Below are 22030 nucleotides of genomic sequence, written 5' to 3'. Positions count from 1 at the left end.
AAAAATCTATTGCTATGCTAAAGCATTAACAGTTCCTTTCACTGGAAGTAAGGGGCTGTGCCCAACTCCTGAAAAACAACCCAACACCATAATTCCCCCCTCCACCAAATTTTACACTTGGCACAAAGCAGTCAGACAAGTACCGTTCTCCTGGCAACCGCCAAACCCAGACTCGTCCATCGGATTGCCAGATGGAGAAGCATGATTCCTCACTCCAGAGAGCACGTCTCCACTGCTCTAGAGTCCAGTGGCAGCATTCTTTACACCACTGCATCCAACACTTTGCATTGCGCTTGGTGATGTAAGGCTTGGATGCAGCTGCTCCGCCATGGAAACCCATTCCATGAAGCTCTCTACGCACTGTTCTTGAGCTAATCTGAAGGCCACATGAAGTTTGGAGGTCTGCAGCAATTGACTCTGCAGAAAGTTGGTGACCTCTGCAAACTACACGCCTCAGCATCCGCTGACCCCACTCTGTCATTTCACATGGCCTACCACTTTAGTTCCCAATCACTTCCACTTTGTCATAATACCATTGACACTTGACTGTGGAACATTTAGTGTTATATATATATATATAGTGTATATATGTGTGTGTATGTGTGTGTGTGTGTGTGTGTGTGTGCTGGGGCGTGGTGTTACAAGTGTATTATCCTATGATTTCATCAGCTTGAGGGGTTTAATGAACTATAGCCAAAGAGCAATTCTTTATTCTGTGACATATGAGCTGGAATCCTGGAAAGGATTTGCCAAATGACAACATACGTTTGCTGTGCCATGTTACATGCAGCCAGCCTAACGCAACCATTCTGAAACACCTGAGCTTTCACTTTTAAATTGTCAGTCTGTGTACCTGCAGCACAATGGCTTCCTTCCCTCATTCACTTTTCCCCCCGTGCACCAGTTAGTCTTCACTGGTGCATTTCTAAATCATTCTCATTTATATGCTGAGAAGCATCGCAACATTTTACATTCAGCTGTATCTGAAGCAGATCATGTAAAGTTGGATTATCTAGGCCTTCTAATACAAGCCTCCTGAAGACCAAAGCACACTACGTGTTTGGGCTACCTTTCCACTGAAAGGGGTAACTACATGGGAGACTCACGTCTCTATCCAAATATTCTTCTAATTCTTTTCTGTCTTCAGGCTCCTACAATAAGATCAACGCCTTTCTGGCACACTGCGCAAAAGGATATGTGGGAGAGAGTGCTCAGCAGTTTCTTTCATTTTCCAGTCAGAACTAGCTGAAGCTGCTAGTTGCCAAGCCACTGACCCAAAAAGCAAAGAAACATTTAGTCAATACTTGGCCCATTGCCCACCATACATTGTGGTCAGGACCAAGATTTGAACACGGTTTTATCCAATGTGTTAGGAATGAAAGTTAATGATATTGTTGTCATTTGCACTTAAAACCCCTGACACAGCTGGATGTTCCAAAAGATACGTAGCAAACTACATATACTTTCTACTTTCCTAGCTAGGTTAAGGAACTCAATCCACCTTGAACAGAAAGCATGCATTTAGCACTTTGTAATTCATTCTGGACTTTAGCCTATTTCATTGTGGAGGCAAGGTTATATTCCAGTCAACGGTGTTTGAGCAGTGTTATGATTACAGGGTAATGAGACATTTTACACAAGACTTCTTGCAGAATATGTGAAGGCAAAGCTTATAAATATATATGCCTCGGCCAATTTGACTGCAAAAGCTCCTCTTGCTCACTTCTCCTCTAGTTCTCTTAGTGTCTGTGTTACTACAATGTCATTCAAGCAAGACAATGCTTGTAATATCTCAGGCCCAGTAATTCAGATGCTCAGTGACCTTTGAACAGCTAAGTGACATTGAGACAGTTTTCACTGCCAAGATGAATAGGTAGAATAGCATATATATATATATATATATATATATATATATATATATATATATATATATATATATATATATATAAGAGAATATGTGTTCTTATACTAGGTCACATAATCTGTAAAAACTATACTGTAACCAAATTCTAGGGTGTGCATTGAGAATATGATTTGATTTTTTATTTTATTTAAGAATACCTCTTTTGTTACAAAAGTATGAGCTGTGAACTAACCAGACTTTCCTGAAATATGTAAATAGACTTGCTGTAATTTAGGATTACATGGTATAACAGTCAGATTAACACCATGGTGTGTGAAATGCTTTGTGCTGAATGAGTACGAAGCCTATCTTGCATGGGTTGCTTTAAAAAAAAAGATAATCTCTAAAGCTTCCTGCATCAAACACAGGATTTTTGGTAAAACATGTTAGTGAATGTAAGACAAAACACACCTTTCTTCTCTCCTGTCAATTCAGTTTGTTAAACGTCTTAAGTACTTTCTGCAACTATTATATATTTATATATTTTTTATATATATTATATATTTTCACATTTCAAGGCATTAAGCAGTAACTTTTTTTTTTTTTTACAAATCTGTATGTGCTACATAATGTATATCAAATTAGGTGAGCACTTTACACTCTGTAGCCTGGCCTTGTTTGTTTTAAGGCAGGTAATCTAATAAATATAAGCAACCTGAAATTGAACAATCATTGTGCTTCATCATTGTTCCTTATCTGTAAAGCATCTAAATCAATCTTTTCTTAAGATCTCAGCAGTTCAAATTCAATTCCAAAACACATTGTCTGGGTAAGATTTTTTTGTTCTTTGTTTTGTTCTCCCCAGGTAGCAAAGTTTAAAAGACTTCACTTACCAGATAACACATTTAGTTCAACAGCAATAGTGAGAAAACATTTGAGTCTTTTCCCCAAATTTATTTGGACACAGAGAAAAAGAATGGAGATTGTTTCGGGGTGTTGCAACTTCCTGCTTTTGGTACAACTCTGGAACAGTCAAGCACCTCCATCAGCCACTAAGATTTGGAGATTAACCTGTTTGCATGTAAATCAGGTGGTGTAAAGAGATGAAAAAGTGGTGAAAGTAGTGGTTTTGTGTAGATGTGTCTACACACGTAATGACAAAAACCCGTAACACTACTGCACAATCAGTTTACACAGCCTTTGCAGGTTTATCTGGGGATGTATGCAAACATTTGGTATTATCCAGTATATGGCATTATTTAGATAAGTTCACTTCTGAAATAGCAACAATGTCACATATTTTTTAGGCCAGACACAAACACCCATACACCCATACACACACACACACACACACACGCACACACACACACACACAAACCTTTTAACATGTTGACTATTTTCTCAGTTCTTGTGGTACATTCTCTATCATTGCAATAATATAATAATAATCATCTCGTCTAAATGCAAATCATGAGAGGAAGATTTTCTCAGCATATTGATATAATTCCACATCATGCATCTGGCTGTTTTTTGTGAAAGTTTAACTGTTTAGAGAACAAGTCTCGGTAATACTATACTGAATAACAGTACTGAGATAAATTTCATATTTAAGATTCAGTGAATTTCATATATTAAACATTTAAAATGAAACATTTAAAAGCAATATCCTTTAGGCCAGACACTAAAGTTATAAAACATGTACAGAAGAGATTTCAACATAACCTTCACTTGAACCAGTTTTTGTTACTAAATCATTTGTATCTGATGTTATTTGAAAACAGATCAGAAACAACTGAAAAGGAACAATGAGATTGAGAAAGGATTAGCTACTATTTAATTAAACATCCAACCTGATTCCATAGTGAATTTTCATGAAATCAATAAAACAAGAAAGTCACACAAAATGCACCATCACTTTGGCTCATTCTTGATTAAAAAATGTTACAACATTGGTTTTAGTGAGCTATTTCACGTTTTTCCTTTAGTGTGAAGAATTGTAAATACACTGCAGCACAGGACCTGTGACATGCAAGAACCAGAAGAAGGTGGTTAAATGTAATTACAGTGGGACTCAGGAGCAGTTGGATCAGTGATTGTGCGCAATCTGTTCGACTAAGACATATTAGAGAAAAAAGGCTGTCCTTCTCTTCTAGGCACACATTCCCCTTTTGTAGGGCATGTTGGTGAAATGCTTTGGTAGATGCCTCTGTAGCTGTCCAACTCAGGTTTATTTCATAATCAGTTTCTATTTTCAATTTTTAGCATGACTTAATAAAGCAATATTCTTGAATTGAAATAAGGGTATTCAACGTCTAAGAAGGCATTGTGGTGGAGAGTAATAAGACTGGTGAGCTCTGTCTGCTCTCTTCCAGCTTACTGAAGTATAATGATTCATTTTACAGTGCTGAGGCAAGAAACAATTTACTGTGGCACTTCAGAAGGAGAGGGTGACAGAGACATGCATAACCAGAGTGAGAGAGAGAGAGAGAGAGAGAGAGAGAGAGAGAGAGAGAGAGAGAGTCTGACTCCGCAACACCAAACAAAGTGAGAGATATAAGTTAAGGTACAATTGAATGATCTACAGAGACCAAAAGGGTGTAGGTCTGGAATGAAGACACAGAAACAAAATGGAAATGGTTGCCAGCAACTGATGATTAAAACAAAAGAAAGAAAAGCTAGATAAAGTGGTCATGAAAGGTTATGTGAGTTGCTTAATATCAAGATGGTGGACTGCAGCAGCTAGTGGATGTTCAGCAGCATAGAGATATATTACGTACCTGAGGGGAATAAAGTTGTGCAAGAGCAGAAGAATAAGGATGACAGAGTGACAAACTGTCATAGAGGAGTGAACAAAAGCAGTCGAAAGAAGAACGGTCTTTCCCTCTTGGTGAGATGGGGGTCCATAACATGCCACTCATACAAACATGGAATTCCGACCAGCTCATAAATGGAGAGTCTTGTGCCATTTCATTTCTCCAAGCCGTTACTTAGCCCAGTGGTAAGATGACCAACACATGTCCAAGAATAATGATTAAGGGATATAAAATGGGGTCAAGACCGGCTTGACATCAATATTGATTTTTTGACATGTACACAACAGCTAAGAGCATTAAGAAAAAAGCATTACCTTGCAATAACAACTCCAAAAATAAAGAGTGATCAGGAATGGAAAAACATTTTTTCTACAGACTGTAGGAGTGTACATGTGATATGTGGAGGTAAGTACACTAAAATAGTATTTATTCACTTAATTAGAATATGTTTGTGTTGCATACTGTATTCTAGAACATCATAGTGATAGTGATTAAATACTCAACATTTTTTTCGAATTATTGAATTATATATAATTATTAATTATCTGAATTTTTTATATATATATATATATATATATATATATATATATATATATATATATATATATATATATATATATATATATATATATATATAACATGCTGTAGAGTAGTGTAGTAGTGAAGACTAAGTTGCCTTAGTGATTGATCTGGGCAGACTGAAGTAAATTTAAAGCATCCGACTCACTTGTATAGCCCCACAGACCTGGTCGAGCATACACAATTACGCTTTACACAAAGCGGTCATCATGTCCCACAAATTAGAAAGCATGTAGAAGTGGACACATGCCACAGGCTTCATTAGAACTATATACTTATTAGAAACACCTTGTAGAAGTGCAGTTACAGACCAAGCCGTTTCCAAATGAGCCCTGATAGGTGTTCTACAACTCTTTCTCTGTAGTCAGTTCCAGACCACAGGATATTTTTGTTTGGATATTTTTGGGTGGTGGGCAACACTCAACTTGGCAGTGACATGGCACATGGAGAAAAAAATCTGAACAATACTGCTATGCCTGATACACTCATACCAGCATAACACCCACTACCATGACACTAGCATCTCTGTGTCAACGCTGCGTTGAGAATGGTCTGCCACACAATTCATCTCCAGTCAGCAGTGGTCCTATGATCAGAGCAGACGTAGAAGGGGGCTGTAAAATTTGGTATGGTATCACATGGGTAATTATACACCTATAAAATGCACCTGCAGTGCAGAAAGGTGTCCAATTAGGTGCAAGGTAGGTTTTCCTAATAAGGTGGGCTGTACTGGTAGTATGCTACTACGTTTGTTGAATGAAAGCATAGCCAGCAACATGCTAGCAGCCAAGAACACAGCTTTGATGAGAAATCCAGGCAAACTGCAGCAGGCTCCCGCACTGCTCTTTTGTACCTGACTGCCTTGCTCCGCAAGCTTTTCACCATCATGTGGGGTGTAACATAAAAACAGGAATCAGAATGAAGCTGAGCTTTGTTCTCCTTCTCCTCCTCATATGACCGCTGCATATCAACTGCTCGTTTACCCAGTTGGCACCTAGCTCATTGAAGAAGCACTCCAAACCCAAGACATTTCATTATATTTACATTTATCTTTCCAGCAATTGGCAGACCCTCTTACCCAGAGTGACTCACACAAGTGCTTTGTTGTGTGTCTGGAAATCATTTAGCCTTAATACTTGCCCATAGAGGCTAGCGTCTGAAGATATTGTCAACCTGCCAGAGTCAAGGGTCAGTAAAAACATGCATCCACAGAGAGAGGAGAAGGGCAGTAGTGGTTTAGTTAGTTGGTTTGTTTTCTGATGTGCAGTATTTTGCACATTAGTGTTGCTTTTAAGTGCTGTTTAAAAAGGGCATCTTCAGAACAAGGGAGGTTTATTCCACTGCCTGAGTACCATTACATAGACGAGTCTAGAGTACACATTTTCCTTCATTGTCTCCTGACAGCCAGTCTAGCTGAGCTGTACTTATGGTGCAGAGGATGAGAGATACGGTGTGGGATTTGACCAGCATCTGGGGGTGGGTGGGTGATCTATTTTTGGCTTTGCAGGTAAGCAGGCCTCAGGGTTTAAATCCATGGTGTCCAAAAGCAGGAAAACAGCAGAAGCGATGAAGCACTGGAGTGATATTTATTCTTTTAGCATTTTTATAAAAAATTTGCCTGTGGTTTGTAGGTTGTCATTTACAAAATCACTTTCAAAAAACGTTTTCCCTGCTGAAATTTCTGTGTGGAAACGTGTGGTATTTGTGCTTTCATTATTGCAAGGTTTGGGAAATCTTCAGTTAACAGGCTTCTCTGCAGTTGCCTTTAAGTAATGTGTGTTGCTTGGGTGTTGCTTAGGCTATATTGTACATCAATGAGGCTAATTGAGCAATCAGGTCACATTGTAAACTCAAAATACTGGCTATCCTTCTTCTAAATTAATGGGTTATATTATAAGAATATGCCACTGATTTCCTATTTTTATCCAGTATTGGTAATAGTTATATAGCGAATCCTTATGCTATGCTTCTATTGCTGTATTTAACGCTCTCATTGTTTCAAGAATTTAGCCTGTCTGTAGTTCCACTGCTAGATCATCTTGAGCATTGTGTTCATGAACCCCAGGTCATTGCTTTAATTCTCATGAAACACACAAATTGTCACACTAATGATAATGTAAGTTGCTCTTGAGAAGAGCATGTGTCACATGCTGTACATGGACACAAACCCCCTTATTAGGGCTAGAGTTTTTGCATTCATACCTTTTCTTCTTTCATATGGAATCCAGCAACATCTCTCTCATGCTGTCATTTTTTGGTTAGATTTAGTTCCTTGATTCTAGCAGCTTTGCGTTTAATAGTTATATCTGGCAATGTTTCACTGTAGAGCTGCATAGAATGATTCAGACTGACATGGGTTCTCCAAAAAAACAAAAACAAAACAACAACAACAACAAAAAACAAGCGTGTGACTTTTTTCCAAAATATGTTCCCCCTTTCTCCAGATGAAGGGCTGATTTCACTTGACTGGCGCATTTCTAGGTGAGCCTGGTGTCCAGAAATCATGGAAATTTCTGTAAGCTTTAAAATCAAAACCTCTCACAGTGTACAGAGAATGTGAATATGAGGAAAACCAAGGAAAACCAGACCAGCAGTTCCAGCAGTTTTCCAGCTTGCCGCTGACTACTTTGATTGCTCCGCACTTTGTTTGTACAGTAATTGTCCTTAAAGTCTCTAGCTGTGTCTGCCAGGACGTCCTTCAGTCTCACTGATGTCCACCTTCCTGTCAAGGTGCTCATCTGTCAGGTTTATCTGCTGATAAATGCCACATAATTTCTGAATTATTTATTTGACTGGCCATGCATGGACACACGGGCACACAGCACTAGCTGCATGTGAATAAACATGTCTGTCTGTCTCAGACTTCACAAACGTACGTAGCATGCTCCTACACTTGGTCCACTTGTGCCAGATGGCCCTTGAGCTTTGTCTCTGGGGCTCATATAAAAACCTCTTTCAGCCCGGGTGCGGAACTGCTGCCATCATTACCATGACAACGTGAGTAATGTGGTGGCTTCACACCCACCCTAAACTGGATTAAATCACAGCTGATTGTGAAAAAAATGTTGTCAAACCCTGAATTAAATGCAAAGTAGACATATTAAGGGCAAAACAACATCCATTTTTCATGTCGCCCATGGGGAAAGAAAACTGATAAAAAAACTTTACTGTTGAGAGTCAAGCAGGAAAGCACAAACTCTATGAGGGCAAGTCAACACTATAAACATTTCAACACTCAATTTCCCGATGCAGCTGTCAGCCCTAATAAGATCACTTATAAAGAAAATGACCATATATAACTTGTGAAAAACCAAACCAGTTAACCACATAGCAGAAACATAACAAATGACCTCATGAATGGATTGCCTCCCTTGCACTCTCTGTGAATATCTGACAACCTTTAATTTCTCTCTGTCAGCAAGACCACAGGGTTATGCACGACTTGACAAGTACTGATAAGATGATTTCTCAGATAGCTATCTTCCTTCACATCCCATTCTGATATAGTTTGTCACTGAAGCAGAGGCAGTGACTTTATGGTACAATCAGAGCAGTGGCCGGTGTCAGAAGTCACAGACTCTTCACCATTAGCTCTGCAGCAGCATTTTAAACTCTGAGCCCTCTGTTCTTTCTGTTGCAAGGAGGCAGTGCGATGTGACCACAGGTTACGGCTGGAGGCTCTGGGGAGCCAGAGCTGCAGACCACATGGAGAAAGGCAGAGGAGAGGAATGTGGGTGCCGTAGCCCAGGACTGTTTGTCCCACAGCGTGCCAATTGTAGCCAGTTCTCCAGCGAGAAGCAGTAAGCCAAGAAGACAGCAAGAGGAGCATGACACGACGGACAGCGCCTGGCAAGCTGAGCCTGCCTATATTTACACATGAATTGGGTCTTGAACGTGTTATATAAAGGTTAAGTAAATGAGCAATTTATTAAGTAATTAAATGCAGTGTGTGTGTGTGTGTGTGTGTGTGTGTGTGTGTGTGTGTGTGTGTGTGTGTGTGTGTGTGCTACTGACTGTTTGTTTGAACTAATGTAAACTAGTTTAACTAAATGTATATACCCAAAAGGTGTATGTTCTCAAAATAGTCACCAAGCTCTTATTTGAGGAGGCAGATGACCATCATGCAACACTGAGTCCATTATTTATGTAAAATACCTCAAAGAAATATATTGCCACAAAGATTTAAAGTATTTTTAAAAATCTCCTCCCTTCTGGCTCAGGAAAAAAAGGAGATCACATACTATTCACTTGTGCACTGCATACATGTACCAAAGGTGGCCACAAACACAATATGGCAGTAGATGTTTAAGACAGGTGGAATCTGGGAGCTTTCCTTTCTCTTTCCTATTTTCACTGGTTCATTTATTTCGCTTGTTTGCTCTCACAGTGACACGAGTCACCATCACACCACAAGACATCCCAGCAGCAGATGGCTCTTCAAGTCCACCAGGCCAAACCATTTCACAGGGCAGATGTCTGGAGGAACACTCCTGAACCGTTGCGAGGAACAAATGGGTTGGGTCTCAAACTGGGTCATAACCTTTCCAGCAAAAAATATCAGCAACACAACACAATAACATTGCAGGTTAAAGCTGATCCACAAGAATTTCTCTGGCGCATGAAAAATGCTTTATGCTGGAAACGGCAAGACCATGACAGGAGTAATAATTTCCTGAAATTGTAAACTTGACATGAAATGTAACAATACAACTGTATAAGTAGAGTGAGGAATTGGGAGTTGTTTCCAGAAGATGAATGTGTCTGCAGGAGAATATCATGCTTCTAAAGCACATTAATCTCTTTCATTAGCATGCACACTGGCTCTTGCAGACTTGTTTTGCATCATTGTTTTAGATAGCAGTGAAGGAATGAGAATTATAGTACTTTAAATCCTCTGAAGATCTTCTCCCAGTAAATCACCGTAGTTGTATGCACATAACAAGCACCTCAGCCTTACATTTGCCAGAATATTGATGAACAAAGGCATTAATATGAACAAAATGAGAAGGAAAATATCATAACTTTTATTACAAAGTGCAAGACCCAGTCCATAACTATGGCCCGTGGCCGAGAGTAGGGTAAAGCAGAGAAAGTCTTCCTGGAAGAGCCTGTGTCAATGTGCATAGAAGCATTGAGAGTTAATCTGAAAGTCATTTCGTTAAACAATGTATACTCATAAGACATGGTTGTGCTTTGGTATCTTCTGCAATATTAAACTGGATGATAACAACTGATGCTTTAGAGCTGGTTACATGCAGCACTTTTATAGTAGTTGCAGGCTACAATATCACAGTTATTATTTGATAGATATTTGATAGATATTGATATTGATAGAGATTGATAGATGTTGATAGATATATCACTTTTGTCAAGCATGTCTTTGATGTTTTTGCCTTGCTAGAAAGAGATTAGTGAAGGCTCCATAAAAAGGATCAAGTCTCTGCATTATTCTGTAGGATTTCTATGTTTAAGTATTTTATATATATATATATATATATATATATATATATATATATATATATATATATATATATATATAATAGATAGATAGATAGATAGATAGATAGATAGATAGATAGATAGATAGATAGATAGATAGATATTCCTGTGGGGCATAGTATAGCAAACCTGTTTCTACATTTAAGAATATTTCATAATATAAATGAAAAATAAAAATTTGTTTTGTGTGATAAGCATGTTAGCTCTGAGGGTATGAGGGAGCTCTGAATTTACACAAAGGCTATTAAAAAAAAGAAGCCAGTAGCAACCAGGTGAAACACGGCAAAGGTGCACAGAGGAAGGATTACATGAGGTGTCTTATGACTGATGGGCTTTATTTTTAACCCAAAATCTGCTGTAATGGAAAATGTTAAGACTCTGATTCAAACACGGGATGAAGGAGGAAAAAGCAGCCTAAATCAAAAACAGTTTCACAAATCAGGTGAAGAAAGCCACTGAACTGGAAATACAAATGATGGTTTTCTATGTTCATTTCCTTAAGAGTGTTTCTTTACAGGAACATCAATGTATGAGACGCTTCTGCTTGAAACAATTTGAAATGCCCCAGTTTAGCTGTGGATTACCTGCACCTGCTGCTCAGCCCACCTCTGTAGAAGGGGACAGTATATGTTTCTTCTGTCTTACTCTCCAGAACACAAACCCATAGCAATAGTACAGGTACATATAATGACTACTTTGTAAATGATACTTTTTTCTGGTCGATACATAAAATTAAGAGCAGTTTCCCTGCTGCTTCTACACCTGTAGGGCTCACCCTCCATACACTGGAGGATATTTTATTTAGTCTCCTCATGCACATTCAGAGGTTCTGACATTTTTTCCCTCTCAAGCTGTGGTACAGTTCTTCGCCTCAGCATTGTAAGAATCAAGGCCACGCCTGCACTAATCTGATGGTTCAGCGTTCTCTGTTCCTCTTCTGTCCTCAAGCAGTGCTCATGATAACTGGCAGCAGTCGGCTCATCTCCAACTGTTCCCAACTAGCTCTTCTCATCACCTCCTGACGTTTTCACACACACACACACACACACACACACACACACACACACACACACACACACACACACACACACACACACAAACACACACACACACACATCCTTCTTTCCCTCCTCCTCAACCCCTATGAATACCATGCCATTGCTAGTAATATACTAAAGTTTCTCTGACCACAATTGACTCTGGTCTGGTTTAGTTATTTAACTACTTCCTTCTTCTTTAGATTCATGGCCAGCTCCTTCATGCATATGGTAAACATACAAAGTCTGCCAAGAGTTGGAGAGAGAAAGACAGCTTTATCGCTCTCTCGATTGAGTGAGAGATGAAGAGAGGCACAGAAGGGAAAGAAAGAAGGAACAGAGACCTTTTTGTTATCAGAGATCATACATCCACTTCTAGTGCTCTCCTGGGCCAATTCATTGTCACAGCATGTATGAAGGATCTCAACATAGAAAAGATGTGAAAACAGGTAACACTCAGTTCATATCAGAGCCATGAGGAATGAGGATACACACACACACACACACACACACACACACACACACACACACACTGTACTCATTGGGCACAAAGGGTAATAATCCAACTGGCACAAGATAATGCTGTCAGGACAACAATAGCCAGGACTGGATAAGTGCATGCTATGAGGGGACCAGGTGGAGTGATTCACTAGGCCAATCCAGAACATTCACTTTTGTCCTTGAAAACTCCCTAGTTCATATTGTATTTTAGGCCTTTGTTCTCCTGCAAGATGAAGCACTGTCCACTGAGATTTGAGGCACTTGATTGAGTGTAAGGCATCAAGATCTGACATCCTTCTGTCCACTTCAGAATTCATCCCACTGCTCTCATCTGCAATCTAAACAAGCATAAAAACACAGGTGAGCACATGTTCCATGGTAGTCGCACACACGCTCAGGCCACCACGCTTTACAGATGGGCCGCTATATTAGGGTCACACAATTATTGCATCTTGTAACGTTGTTGCCTCTTGTATCATTATTGTATCATTATTTTGCTTTGACTGCTACATACAGATTCATATCCATTGCTAGCACTCAGGCCCTGCTCTTGGCTCCAAGGATCAGGACTTTCTTTTTCTGTTGTTGCTCCACTCTTCACTATCCTATAGGATAATCTGCATCTTACCTGGACATAACATTTTGTCCCAGAAATCTACAGGGTTTTAATGTGCTTTTTAGCATTCTGATTTGTTAACATACTTATTTAACACACTGATTATTAGGTTCATTAGTGTGATGCGTATTTAAAGTAGCGACACATATAGTGTTTTGATTATGTCTCTGATTGATTTATACATTCTCATCTTTAATGCAACCTGGTGGCCTGCTTTACTGGCATTAACAATTTTTGGACTTCATGTTCAGAAATAAAAAATGCAAGTGTCAACTGTACAATCAACTGTACACTTTTTGTTAACTCTCTTGTGCCTGAACCAGCACAGCACACTTCGATGGGAAAGTAGACTGTTCTGACATTCCTGCTGGCATAAAATGGGACAAATTAGGATAAAAATTGGACAGAAACTCCTTTAATTCCTACACACTTCATGTAATAGAGGTGTAAATGCTCACATATTAAAGCTGACAGCCTGCACTTTATCTTCATCATCTTTGCTCCATTTCAAATCCAGGTGCCGGTGTACTGCTGCACACTTTGCTGGCCACTCATGAATGTTTTCTCCTCTTTTTGTGCCACTGTGAAGCCCCACCCCTCCTCTCCCAGCCCAACAGGAGCCGTTCATTTTTCATGGAGTGCTAGTGAAGTTAAATCATATGAGGCACCATTTAATAGACAGTGATCAATCCTTCTAGGTAGTAAATGTTTATGTGCAATATCTCACTGTGATTTGGAAGTTACTCACAAACATTTAAAATAAGAAGGGTGGGAGGAGAGCGAGAAACATTCATTCATGAAAAGATAATATTTGTAGTAGTACACATGCTTTATAATATAAAGTCATTCTGGTTGTGGTTAAATACATCATCAATACACCATTCATAGTAACTGCAACATACAGTTGTATTACATTTCCTGTTCTTATAAAAGCTGAAACCAAAATAAAAATATACACAACAGATGACTGTTAGGTAAATGTGTGATTTTTATATAATAGGGTAGAGTACAAAATGTTGGAGCTATTGGCATCAAGACCAACCAGTGCTGTTAGTTTGATTACAAACAGATCAGCCTTTAGGATACAGGCATTACATGTAGATTTACTCTGGCTGAAAAAAATGAGACATACAAAAGAGGAGATCCATTATAATCAGTCCTCTCATAACAGCATGGAGAAAAGAGGCTAAAACAAACAAACAATCAAACAAAAAAACAAACCGAAAAACAAAACAACAACAAGAACAACAATTTTAAAAAACCTCCCCAAATAACAAAACAAACAAATAAAATAAAGCCATTCTGAGAAATTCTGAATATATTTTAGAATATATTCTAAAATAGACCTGCAGACAGAGACCTATGGAAGTGCACCGCTCCTGTTCCATACATGCACATGCAGTCTGACAACCAGAAAGCATTACCTTTCCTTGCTTCTGGTTAATTTTGGTCATCCCTTTGTGCACCTTTTTGTTTATGAATAATGAAGACATTAAACCTTTCTCCCACAAGTTTTTCACCACTCAAGCACTTTCCACTCAGTTTATGAACGGGGTCATAACCAGGAGTAAAATGTTAGTGATGTACATGCTGCATAAATGCTGCCTACGTCACACAGAGGAATAATCCCCACTGCTGAAAATCTGGAGGTCTAGTACACCACTTTCTTATCATCTTTGCTTTTTCCCCACTTCATTGTTACCTTAATTTTAATCTTAAAGTCAGTTCAGATATTGAAACTTGTGGTCATATGCAATAAAAACTAAAGAGTAATACCTTTTTAAAACTTGAAACTTAAGACATTGTTAAACCTTGTTATAGCTTGTTATAAAGCCAGACGTATAAACAAAAACCTCAGTTATGTACCCAGTATTAAAGCTAAATGCTGTCTCATACAGTTCAGCATCTGACTAAAAATAATATTTTGAGAGGACAATTGGTAGGTTATTAGGCTAATTCTAGTTATAGAGCTAAATCTAATGAGCAAATGAATGGCAATTAGTAGTCTTGCAAAGACTGCAACTTGCAAAGACTATCAACTATCAGCAACTATCACTGTTCAATTGTAGTAGTCCTACAATGTAAGCTTTTATGCAAAGCAGGTTATATTCTATATTATATGTTCTATATTCAGTTTCACAACTGAATATATAAAAAAAAAAAAAAAAAACTATTTCAAAACTAAAAAAGAGGAAAAAACTATTCCAAAACTATTGAGGTCCAGACCTCTGTGACCTCATATCTAATTAAGGGACAATGTTTCTCTAGCTTCATGAGCCAATATAATATATGGGAGCACTTTTGCATACTTATGTGTATTAGGTCTGGCAATTACAATAGCAGTTTACCTGATTGGAATAGTTCCCCTCACAACCAATCCAAAAGTACACCTGCAGAAGTGTCAAATGTATCTTAGCAACCAGGATAGATGGCTTGACAGTAACACGGAGAACTTTGATCTGTGCATTCATACTTGTCTTGATACCACATTATTCACAAATACATAACTGCCTGCTAGTGCATTATTCATGAGTACAAAACTTATTTTGTATTTTGAATTAAAATGGCTCAAGGGCAGGTTATTTGATGCTTTCACATTGATATAAGAATATATTGTTTTCAGAAAAGTGCAATTTCAAAACATTAGAGTTTTAATATGTCAGAAAGGGTGATCTATTATTCCATATTTGCTTGCAAATCTGTTCATAAAACAATCCAAAAGCATGGTTAGTCATTTTAAAAACCACATGCTATAAAATTATAATGTGGTCCATATGTGGCCATTTTTTGGAGTGAGGCCAATATGTCTTCTACTATTCCAATGAAGAAGTCCAGGTTTTCAGATATGAGGACACACATGAGGCTTGATGGGAAATACAAGACAACAGGCCTCTGCAGGATGTCATATGTTATCCGAGCTATGTTGTCCAAGTAGGGCTCTTCTCTGTGCAAGCCCACAAAGGAACACACAGCTTACAGAGAGTGGAAGGTAGGGATCGCATTATGTAGACTATGTAAATGCACACTAATGTCAGATTTAAAGAAGCCCCCTGACTAAAGGTTGCTAATAAGGATGTGAGCACTGGCATGAAGTTTTCAACACAGGCAGATCATTTCTCTTTCAAATCAGAATTTGCATCACAAAACAAAACTTTCACACCATGTTCCATTACATCACAATATCCTCAATCATGACATTCAAATCCACACAAACTGCCAAGCAAGCATTTAGATTACTTTTGTCACTACTGTTACTAAGTATCAAATATTACTGCTATTTAATGTCACTAAGCAGTCCACTTACTGGGACAGAGGTCATACCTTTGGGAATTAAAACCTCTGTGTTCTGTTGCCCACCCCAGGACATTTAATGAGAAATAGGTATAACCCACATATCCATAAAGAGTATAATAATAATAATAATAATAATAATAATAATATACTTTTTTAACAGAAAACAGAGAATATGTAGAGGAATAATAAAGATTATTAAATCCCAAGATCACTCCAGGAAGGGAAAAAAGAAAAGAGATAAATTAAATAATTTAAAGAATAAAGTAATTTTAATAATTTAAAGAATAAAACATACATTAACGGAAAGAATAACTAAATAAATGTAAAAAAGAAATCTAATATAAATATAAATGTAGAAATAAAGACCATTAACCATGTTACTGTGCAAAGCTGAGGGGAGCAATGATAATTCAACTCATAGCAAAGTCATCAGGTCCAGAATGCAATTAAAGCTTTCCAGTCCTATAAACAAATGATGGCCGCAGTGATGAACAGTCGTAACAGAGACTGAGGAGCAAAGGGTACAAATGATGCTGGCCAAACCTGGTGAGATAAAATTATTTTGAAAGAAAGTCTAGGCAATGATAGAAAATGGAGAGATAAAATGAGGACTGTAGTTCTATCTAGAGAAAAGTGAGACCACGCCAACTGAGTGATGACCCAATAAACATGACAAATGACTAAGTCAAGAAATGCAGAGACATGATAAACAAGGAACAATACTGGAAAACTATGCTTTAGACCAATGGCCTTCAGTAAATAAATAATGAGAAAATAAGTTGGGTTTTTTTGTTTGTTTTTTTTTACATAGCACAGAATTGTGGGAACAATCAAAATTACAATGAAAAGCTCCTAAAATGTCACTTTTTTCAATTTTGTTGAAGTTCTTTTTATTTCAACTTTGACAGGTTGTGAATCAAAGTTACGCCTGCTAACCCCTGTCTCATGACCATGATGTGGGTTACAGTAATGTACTTTTTTGTAAATCTATAAAAGACTGTAAATTGTATATATTCTGAGTTTTTGATTATGATGATCCTCCTTATAATTATGTCTGCAGCACAAAAGAAAATGCCTTTTTTTTGAGACAGTGGTGTTACTTCCAGCTCAGATGCCATAACACACCATGTGGGCAGTCGTCTGCCAGCAATATGTGGCATTCTATTGCAGTTGAAAGGGCCAGAAAATCTGGCAACGAACACTGCCGTTTCACAGGGGGCTGATGAAAAATTATTCATCTTTGCCCTTTTGTTAATGTGTCCAGATATCCGCTCTGTGGGCTAAAGAGGATGGGTCAACCCTGGTGCCTGTTTTGCAAACCTCTCCATGCCCAATCATAAGAGTCACACCTCTCTGCATTATCTTAAAACAAGAACATTTTAGGGTGTCCAGTGTGGCCCCATCAGTAAGGGGAAAGCTTATTTCAGAGCCCCCTCTTTCAGGCAGAAGTGAGTAACTGTTACTGTAACTGTCTCCAATGAGACAGTCAAGGGACATTCGCCACACTCTCCAAAAAGGTAATCCTCTCACCCATTACACAGCAGTCAGATCTGGTCTTAGTGGATGGTTTCATAGGTTCATGGTGGATTAGACTACAGAAAACAAACTTACAACTACCTGCATGATCTCAAGTTTAGATGGACCTGGGATAAAATATTCTATTCTGTTTGTCTATGTTAAGTAACGACATAAACTATGTGGCTACTTATCATGCATATTTATGGAGTGCGTGTGTTCGTATGCAATCATTAGCTTTTGCGTGAGCTCCTAAGCAGAGAGGCACACTGTGAGCTCCAGAGAAGCAGACACAGTCAGTAGTGCCTGGAGGGACATCCAACTATGTAGCTCTCACACATTGTCTCTTCACCCTACTTTTGGCTGTGTGCTTTATTTGGAGGCCAGTAAAATACTAATGTTCATGAAACCCTGACTCCCTTCCATGCTGGGATACGGGTCTAGGACTGTACAACCAGTGCTCCAGGAGCCAGTTCGAGGAGGGGAAATGTTGTAGAGGATACAGGGAACTGAATGTGGTATATGCTTGTTCTACATATGGTGGATGCAAGTGAAATACCCTTTCTAATGCACTGGCTAGGATTATGCTTTTTAAATGCATGTTAACTCCTGTAAAGGTTATTGGAGAGATTAGGACAAACAGTATTACTCCTCCCTGCCCTTTAGTCCATTACAAGAGAGGCTGACACTTAGCTTCTAATTGCAGATTTGCCTGAATTGATCATGAATAGCACTATAATATATTATGTTTAATAATTGTTTAATATTGTTTCTAGTAGTTTCAATACCCTTAAAATGTATTAGAATACACTGTGTGTTAGGCAAAAAAAAAAAAAGTATTTAAAGTGAAAAGAAAGCTTTAGTCAGTGCCAACACTGGGCAGACTACACAGAGTCTCCACCCCATATTTCACATTCTGCAAACCTGTCCAGTGTGTTTCCACCAGGTGGGGTGACCTGTCCAGCCGGCCCCTCACAGCTGCTGGGCATTTTTATAAGACCCCATTTCCATTTGAAAGAGGGGCTCTCACATGGGCTTTACCTGGGGACACAGCGGTCTTGAAATACCATACTCATGAGCATGCGATGAGGCAGATGATGGTGGAGGCAGGTGCAGCGGACGGTGAGATGAATGCTCCGGCTACACCTCTCATTTGCATAACATAGAATGGACAATGGGAGAGTCTGCCTGGCCAACAGCCCTGCTGGCACTGCCCCATGAATAACGTAGAGAGACAAGTCACATCTTTTCAACCTTCAGCATAATGGGACCTTTTTTTTAAAAGTTACATAGAGCTGAAAAGTATATTTAGGGTTGCAGGAAATTCCCTGGCAGTCACAAAAAAATGTTACATTATATGTTACATTACTGTGCAAAGGACACTGGTTTAACAACATCTCAAAACAAATAACCAAGACCCTCCTAAATCTGTAAAAGTTTCCAACAAACGGCAAAACTTAAGCAAGACTTTATTTGCAGTCATGAATAAATAATCCTTCACTTACCACATGAAAGGCCAGCAATCAAGATGACAAACGTGCGGATCTTAAACAGAGCACAATATGCCATTAGGCCAAGAGGGACCACAATGCACTCACTTTAATCACCACACAATAGATCCTGCAGGTGAAACAATACATGAGTGAGAAAGAAAGAGAGAGAGTGAACTTGAAGGCCTGGGGCACTGTGAATGATACTTTAAGTGAGAAATTCAGCTGGTTACATTAAATAGCATAGCCATTAAATAGCACAGGCCAGTGACTGCCCTGTGAGGCCCAACACGACTCATGCCTTTTGCCTCGCTTTACACAAATAACAATTGCAGGTTTAACTAGATACAATATTGACATAAATAACATGGTTGTCATTATCAACCTTGATAATGTGCAGCAAGAATTAATTTGTTGTGGCACTCCAGATTGTGGTCAGGTGCATCTTATTTGCTTTAATTGTCCTTAAGATGAGTCTAGAACTCAGTTGGAGTCCACCTTTCGCAGTTTGAATTGAATGGACATAGTTTGGAAAGGTACATGCCTGGATCTGCAAGCACCCACAATTTAGAGTGCATTGTCAGGACAAAAAAAAAAAGCCACAAAGTCCAAGGACCTGTTCGTGGATCTCTGTGATCAAACTGCAGCAAGGAATAGATCAGGGAAAGCATATAATACATTATCTGAGACTTTGAATTTTCCTAAGTCCAAAGGGGCCTCAATAATTTTGAAATGGTCACTCTAAAATATCTCCAAAAGTCCTGTGCAGCGATATGAGAACCTAATGGATGGTGATCTCTGCAACACACCATAAATCAAGCCTGTATGGCAGAGTAGCAAGATGGAAGCCTCTGTTGAGTAAAATGCATATAACAGCATATAATGGCATTTGAAGGACACCGGCAACGTGTGGAATAAGATTTTCCAATGTGATGAGATGAAAATTTAATTCTTTTGGCACTACAGCAAGCTTATGTCTGGTGAAAAACAGATGCTGCACATCGCCTGGCTAATACAATCCCTGTGGTGAAACATGGGGATCGTGGCATTCTCAATAGCTGGGGCAGGGAGACTGGTAACAATTGAGGAAATGATAAATGAGTCAAATACAGCAACATCCTTGAAGAAAAACTCCTCCAAGGCTCACACAATCTCAGACTCAGGCTCAGTTCACATTTCAACACAGCAGTGACCTGAGGCATACAGCCAAAACAACACTGGAGTGGTTTCAGAGTAGGTCTCTTAATGTCCTTGAGAGGCCCAACCAATGGCCAAAATGAATCCTTTTTAACATATATGGAGAGATATGAAGATGGCAGTACACAGACACTTGCCATCCAATCTGAGCTTGAGAGGATCTGCCATGAAAAATAGGATCAACTACGCAAATCCTTTATTACTGGTCTGTGCTATTTGCCCAAAGGATATTTTTAGTATTCAACAAAAGCAAATATTACGCTGATATCTATACTGTAGTTAAGCCATGTTCTCAGTTGCATATTTTTGCTCCTATACATTATTTGCATATGTGTAATATCTTAATTATTATGGGTAGAAATCTAGGGCTTGTTGCTGTGTGTCAGGGGAGATGGATGATGGCAATAGGAGAGTGGAGCAGGGACACCAATAACTCAAAGCTTCCCTGCTGTGGTTGTGTCTGGATCAGACATCAAACCTGACACACACACACACTCCTTCCCTGATCGCATCAGCCACAGATAAAAAAAAAAAAAAAAAACCTGTGCTAACTATTGAAAGCCCCTTTTTCTTATTCCTGTCACAGAGGAGGAAATCTTTGCCCCATCTACTGGGTGGATGTAGATGGATGTAACACCCATATTGAATATGAGAAGATATATAGTATAGATTTTTACCCTTTATAACACATTCACAGACAGCAGACAAGTCAAGTTTGCTGTGAGATTGCTGTTTCACCAGAAAATGATGAGTTCTGTGGTTCAGGTTCTGCATTTTTGCAAAGTTTTATTTTCAGAGGGAATGTTCAGCAAATGACACACACACACACACACACACACACACACACAAATAAAGCTCTGGGAGTCACATCAAAATGACAGTCACAAAGGATAACATGACATTTATCTGCTCTCACACACCTTTCTGACATACAGCACACATACACAAGCACATTCCCTCTCTCTGTCTCTCTCTCTCTCACACACACACACACACACACAAATGCACACACTTATTCATCTGCCCCCCAGACACCCCCCCCCCAAGGGCGACCAAAGAAGACATCATCCTGCCCTCCAGAAAACCTTGTGATCGTATTTCCTGTAGTCCTTGATTGACAGTGAATTTCTGTCTGCAAGGCCAAAAATCCCACCATTCCTTTGTGTGACTATGACAAGTTGACTGTTTATCATTCTCCTTGAAAGAACTTTCACAGTGTTTAATGCATGCCTCAAGGAAGCAAGCATTGAGGTGCTATTTCAGTGTAGAAAACAAACTGCCAAAAGAGTGTTCAGTTCTGTTCAAACCCTCTATTGCAAGACTAGTTTTATATCAGGGTCAATGTAAGTCAAATAATAACCAAAGAATCTCACAGAGTTCCTGTGGAATCTTGTAGCAATCATACTCTACTTTTAAGATTTTCATTTATCTCGAAAACTCTCATCAGTCAGAATTCAAATCTACTGCTCAGAAATCAGCACAGAACTCAAACAATAGAAAGCAATGTAGCTTACTCTTGTTTCTGTTCCTATCTGTCAGTGCCATTTGCATTTAAATAAAGTTGTGCTCATGCTCATCACATCTTCCCAATCATTAAAGCTCTGTTGATCTGGATGTTTGTTTGTTTGTTTGTTTTTTAATAAACG

The sequence above is a fragment of the Electrophorus electricus genome, chromosome 3 (assembly GCF_013358815.1).
Source record: "Electrophorus electricus isolate fEleEle1 chromosome 3, fEleEle1.pri, whole genome shotgun sequence".
Taxonomy (NCBI): Eukaryota; Metazoa; Chordata; class Actinopteri; order Gymnotiformes; family Gymnotidae; genus Electrophorus; species Electrophorus electricus.
Note: the sequence above shows the minus strand (reverse complement) of the source record.